General features: G+C 41.9%; 1 pseudogene; it reads right to left on the bottom strand.

The window, feature by feature from the left end:
* Positions 1-966: 966 nt before the first annotated feature.
* LOC102826597 lies at positions 967-1325 on the bottom strand (annotated as a pseudogene).
* Positions 1326-6481: the final 5156 nt, after the last annotated feature.

The raw sequence follows: 6481 nt of genomic DNA, 5'->3' as shown, positions 1-6481 counted from the left end.
GAAGGTGAAAGACAAGGAAATCTTAGGTAGAGGCAAGTGGATGAACATGCAGGGATGGGTACCAAATGTGAAGATATTTACATTGTATGCTAACATCTTCCATGGTAGAGGCACTAAATACCCAAGCAGATAAAATAACTTTTAATTTTGATATTCTCCATTATTCTTCATCAGTCATCCCATATAATTGTCACATGAACTGAGTGACCATGGTAGCAGAGATGGAACTTACACATGGCCTAACAGCATGACTAGGAACGAGGTGGCTCTGTAGGATAAGTACTAGACTGCAAACCCCAGGGTCAGTACTTCCGTCTCACAAGCCGCTTCTCAGAAACCCTATGTAGTATCACTATAAGTCAGAACCAACTCGATGGAACTTAACAACAACAACAGGATGACTACCACTTACGAAGTCTATCTAGCTACTGCAACCTCTGATTGTCCAGGCTTCAAGCAGCAGATACCAATATGAGGTTCTTAATAGCATTATTCCTCTAAGACACCAATTGGCCATTTGTTGGAAAATTGACTATATGAGACCTTTTCCAGCCTAGAAGGACCAGGAGATTTCCCCTATGGGAAAATATACTTTGATTCTGAGTATAAGTTTAGGTATGTCAATCCTGTCTACACAGTCTTAGGTCACTATTTGGCGGCTATGGATATCTGAAGCACAGGTACAGAATGACACACAGTATAGAATATGACCATGCCATGTATTTTACATTGAAGAAAGTACAGATACGATACCATGATGACAAGAACGACTGGTTGTATTACATACTGCAGTGATCTCAGGCATTCATAGACTGAAGGAATGATCTTAACATTACGAAAGCATGATGTACCTTTAGATTTCAGAGACCCTTATGATGTGTTACATTCAAAATGAAGAATAGATGCATCTATTTTTTTTTTTTTTCATTTTTGCAGTTTTTAATGGAAGCTGTACACAGGATTATTTTACTCCTGCATTGTCTCAATCGTTTCTTCCTTATATTTGCCCTTTTCCTTTCCTACTTGGCGAGATTTGGCTTTACGTTCCAGGATTTTTTGCAGTCTTTGTCCAGTTTTAGCCTAGTGATAACCATCTTGCTGCGGTGAATGCCCACATGGACAGTTGTGCCGTTAGCTTTGTCTCGCTGTACCTGCTCGATGTAGATGACATATTTCTTCCTGTATACCTGGACTACTTTGCCAATTTGCTGACCCTTGTAGTGTCCTCGTACAACCTGGATTTCATCATCCTTTTGGATGGGCATGGACCGAACATTGTATTTTTGCCTCAGTTCGTTGGAAAGTGATGGAAAACTTACCGTCATGCCCAGTGACCCAGTGTGGGATTTTGTGCTTCCTGTTTCTACAAGTTTGTGCTCTGTAGTTTTTGAAATCTTGCACCTTCCAACCAGTGCATTATTTCCAGACTACATCAGAACTATCTCAATGAATATAAGTTGTAGCTAGCACCAGGATATGTTGTAGGTTTTGTACCCAGGGATTTCCAGGAAAAAAGATGCATCACCATAGTGAAGGAAAAACAATGCATCACCATAGTCCTGAAAGGGGACTGAAAGTTGCCTGTATACTATGTGAGCTGGGAAAGTATAGGTAAAATTTAGGAGTAGTGTTGCAGGATAATGCGCTGGACCTTATGGTCAGTTTTGGTGTGGCACTGTGGGCTAATGCATGATACTGCAAAGTCATTTGGACTGCAAGGTCAGTGGTTCAAGTTCACCAGTTGCTCCTTGTAAACCCTATACAGGGTTGCTATGGGTTGGAATTGACTCGATAGCACTTAACAACAACAAACTAGTCCTGATGTGGTGCTGCAGGATAATGTGCTGGACCTTATGGTCAGTTTGAACTGCAAAGTTGGTGGTTCAAAGTCACCAGCCATTCCTTAGAAATCCTTTACAGGGTCTCTATGAGTCAGAAACAAGTCTGACTTGTTAACAGCAACAACAAAGCAATGGGTTTGGTTTGGTTTGGTTTAGAAGTTGTTGGTAAGTGCCATCGAGTCGATTCCAACCCATAACGACCCTGTATAGGGTTTACAAGGAGCAGCTGGTGAACTTGAACCACTGACCTTGCAGTCCAATGACTTTGCAGTCTCATGCATTAGCCCACAGCACCGCACCAAAACTGACCATAAGGTCCAGCGCATTATCCTGCAGCACGACACCAGGACTGGTTAGGCACCTTCTAATACTTCTTTGCCCCATTGTAATTGTGAATGGACACACACAACAGCAAAGGCCTAGGCAGTGTATTTGGTTCCCACTGATAAGAAAATTTAGATTGTATCACCTGAGGATGGTGCAGGACTGGGCAGTGTTTTGTTTTGTTGTGCATAGATTCACTATGAGTCCAAACTGACTCCTTAGCACCTAATAACAGTAAACTGGTAATATGGAATTAAGAGTTTGGTGGATAAATGTGTAGCAATTTACAGTCTTGAGATTAGCTACAATATCAGGGTCCCATTAATTGTTCTCTTTCTTGTGTCCTTTCAAGGAGAAAGAGCTATGGGTACCTTAAGGGAACTTTCCCCAAAATCTGCTGAAGGAACAGATTCATGTAGTATAAAGTTATGGTTTTGACAGCAATACAAATGTACCTCTGAAATCTCTGATTGATTGACAACCCTAACTGCTGCACTTTGAAACCTATCACTTCTGTTCTGTACAGGCCATACTTACAACAGACTGAGTGCAGCAGGGGTTCTAAGGCAAACCTGCTTGTGGAAAATATGGGGCTCCCCTGATGGATGACTGGCTTGTGAATTCCCCTTTCTGCCTTGCTAAACCTTCTTTGAATCGCACTGCAGCCTAAGATGCTCCCACCTGAATTTCCTTTCTTCCTTCTTTTCTCCAGAAAGGTCACATTTGCGTCTGATCCCTTTCTCAACTTACCCTGGCCTCCTTCTCATTTCTCCTGGCAATCACTGCCTTAATAAATCTAATCCTGTCTTGGTGTCTGCTTCTTAGAGGACTCAAACTAACAGAGAGACCCACAGATAATTTTTAAAATAGAAAAATACAGTATGTCAAATGAAAACTTCAAAGGATGAGGTAAGTAGCAGGTTAGACCTGGCTGAAAAGAGAATTAATGAACAGGAAGTTAAACTTTAAAAAATATAAATCATAATATAGTTCAGAAAAATAGAGGCATAAAATATAAGAAAGATTACATTAGTTATTCATGTTAGAATTTTAAGAATTACTACCAAAAAAACCCCAAAAACTAACAGACTGTAAAACTTCCATATCATTATAAAGAAAATGATGAAATGATCATTAACAACTCAATCTACTTCAGAGAAGAAAAAATGAAAAAAAAAGTAGATATTAAAAAAAAAAAATAAGATGGCAATAGAAAACAACCCAAATATATCAGTACTCACAAGATATTATTTTGAAATTTACAAATATGCTAATAAAAACTAGGCAGAAAAGCAAAAGAATTATAGACAAAAGTTTTGTGATCGTGGTTCTTTGGGGGTGAGGAAGTTGCATGTTGATTTTTGTTTCCACTATGTCTTCTGCCTCACTGATCATACCCTCCCCCATGACAAGTTCAGTTCAAGGTCCTTATATTGATGTTGGGGTTACAGCTTTCTGGAATAACTCTTCTTGGCCTGCCACAGTGACCAAGTGCATGTCTAGTGTCTGAAGAAATAATGATTGTTGTTGTTGTTAAGTGCTGTCGAGTCGGTTCGACTCTTAGCAACCCTGTATAGGGTTTCTGAGGAGTGGCTGGTGAGCTTGAACCACCGACCTTGCAGTTCAAATGGTTTTGCAGTCTGGCGTATTAACCCACAGTGCTACACCAGGACTCCAATACAATGAATGATAGCTAGATCATATGATCATGTCAGCCTCTACAGGTAGTACTTTGAATTTGCTTGATATGACTTATCTATCCAAATTCTTCTTAACTCCAACCCAATGATTGAATTGTTAAGTGCTCTTGAGTAGATTCTAATTCATAGCAACCCTGTATAGGGTTTCCTAGGAGCAACTGGTGCGTTTGAACCATCAACCTTGCAGTCCAGTGCTTATTCTGCAGCCCCACACCAGGAGTCCATGAAAATAGGGTGAAATTATTTAGTTTCGCTATTCTACTACGTACCATCTCGGAATCAGGAACAGATAATCCTAGAACCATCAATAAAAAAGTGGAGTAGAGCTCAAGTAATCTAATCTGTACTCATTTTAGCGTGAGTGAGGTTTTCTTTAGCTGATGTTGCAAAATCGGGTGCCCAACCCAGTAGACATGGGCAGATGTGCCACATGACTGACAGCAAAACAGTTTTATTTCCTGCCTTGAAAAAGCCCTTTCTCCAGTTCTAGTTCCCCACATACAATTCTATTTTCCCTCCCCACAGAGAAGCCGAAATGGCTTGCCCATGGGTCACTATGAGTCGGAACCGACTCCACGGTACTTAACAACAACAAAAACAACAACCATGATTCTGGCTTTCTGCTTCTCTTGTTTCCCTCTTCTCTCCTTACAGAAACTTTCTGAGCGTCTCTTAACAGTTCATCAATGAGTTTCTCACTCTATCCCTCAATCTTCTGTCTTGGTCTCAGTCCCTTAAAAGAGAACATCTTCTGAACTGATTCTGCTTCCCATACTGACCAACAAAGAGCGTAGGCTATCTCTTTCTGAGAAGACTGAGTTCTATCCTTTACATGAAGGACTAGGACCTGGCAGACCCAGTCCTCATTGGAACCAAATAGAGGCCAGAACACAGTTGGTGAATGGATTGGTTCTTTTGGCCAAATAAAACAACAATATTTTAATCTTTTCCCCAGGTTCAGGGATTGACCCCCCAAGCGTTCAACATTCTCCCCAAATAACTGAAAGGAGGAATGTCTGTGGAAGCCTCTCCCTCTCCCTTCTTCCCTAGGATTAGAATACTGTTCCCCATTTTCTATTGGTCTTGGTGTCTGAGTTCCTCCGCATTCTCTATCTCACAATATTTTCCCAGGTTTGGGTACTCGGGGAGATTTCTTGCAGTCAATCCCAAAATTTCACTTTGTCTGTCTCCGACTGGATTGGGATTCTGCACTTGCTTCGCATCCAAGATGCGTCTCAATCATACAATGACCCCCAAAAAAGCCTGACCACCAAGACAATACTTGTTGTTGTTAGGTGCCATTGAGTCGGTACCAACTCATAGTGACCCTATGCACAACAAAACGAAACACGGCCCAGTCCTGGACCAACCTCACAATTGTTGCCATGCTTGAGCCCATTGATGCTGCCACTTTGCCCATCCATCTCTCTGGGGGTCTTCCTCTTTTTCTCTGACCCTCCACCTTACCAAACATGATATCCTTCTGCAGTGACTGGTCCCTCCTGACACTATATGAGAGACAAAGTTTGGCCATCCTGGCCTCCAAGGAGCACTCTGGCTGCACTTCTTCCAACACAGATCTGTTGGTTCTTTTGGTAGCCCATGGCACTTTCAATATTCTCCTCCAACACCATAACTCATAAGCATCAATTCTTCTACGGTCTTCCTTATTTGATAATTGGCAATACTTGCAGTCGCGTTTTCCCACCCTGGCCTGTGCACAGATTGCCTCGTTGTCTCGGTTACTCTGTTCTCAGTCCTCCACATCTCTCGCTAATTCTGATCATCTTTTAACAGCCTGCGATCTTCTATTGGCTCTCGCTGGGAAGCAATCAACCCTGTGGAGTAGGCTGCCAAAGCCAGGTGGGATGAGTCTCCTTTTTCACCAAGGCTGCTACTCCAGGCGGGCAGAAAATCCCAGACTAGCCCCCAAATTCGTAAGAAACGTTGTTCATTACAACAGATGCTCAAGTAATCCAATCGGTACTCATTTTAGCAAGAATGAGGTTTTGTTTAACTGATTTTGCAAAATCAGGCACCCAACCCGGTAAACATGGGCAGGCATGCCACATGGCTGTCTGCAAAACAGTTTTAGTCCCGTCTCCAAAAAGTCCCTCCTCCAGTTCCAGTTCCACATATACAATTCTATGGGCCATCCCATTTTCCCTCCCCCCAGAGAAGCTTGCTCATGGTCTTAATGACTGTTATTCTTATTTAAAGTTCCTGGTCCTAGAACAGATTTTTACCTCCCTTCCCACAATTCATCCTACTTACATATCCCTGGATGTAAATCAATAATCTGTCTGCCTGGTCTAGAACTCTCATGAATTCCTGAAGATGGACCACGCCCACAAGAGTTGTTTCTCACAGTAGGAACTTTGAACATCTGCATCCAAACCAAAGTGGAATCTAGAGCAAGCAATCAAATTGCATCACGCTAGACCAGCTCTCTGTGTCAAACATCTTTCTTCTTAATCAGTCAGATTCTATTCAGCTTATCCCTAGACTCTGTGGCCTAGGTCAGTTGGTACCCGCCATAGGCTTAGGAGTTCATATTGTTGTTAAGTTCTGTGGAGTCAGTTCTGACTCATAGTGAACTTGGATAGAGTTTCTGAG

Source organism: Chrysochloris asiatica, unplaced genomic scaffold (assembly GCF_000296735.1).
Source record: "Chrysochloris asiatica unplaced genomic scaffold, ChrAsi1.0 scaffold00036, whole genome shotgun sequence".
Lineage (NCBI taxonomy): Eukaryota > Metazoa > Chordata > Mammalia > Afrosoricida > Chrysochloridae > Chrysochloris > Chrysochloris asiatica.
Note: the sequence above shows the minus strand (reverse complement) of the source record. Positions and strands in the feature narration are given on the sequence as shown.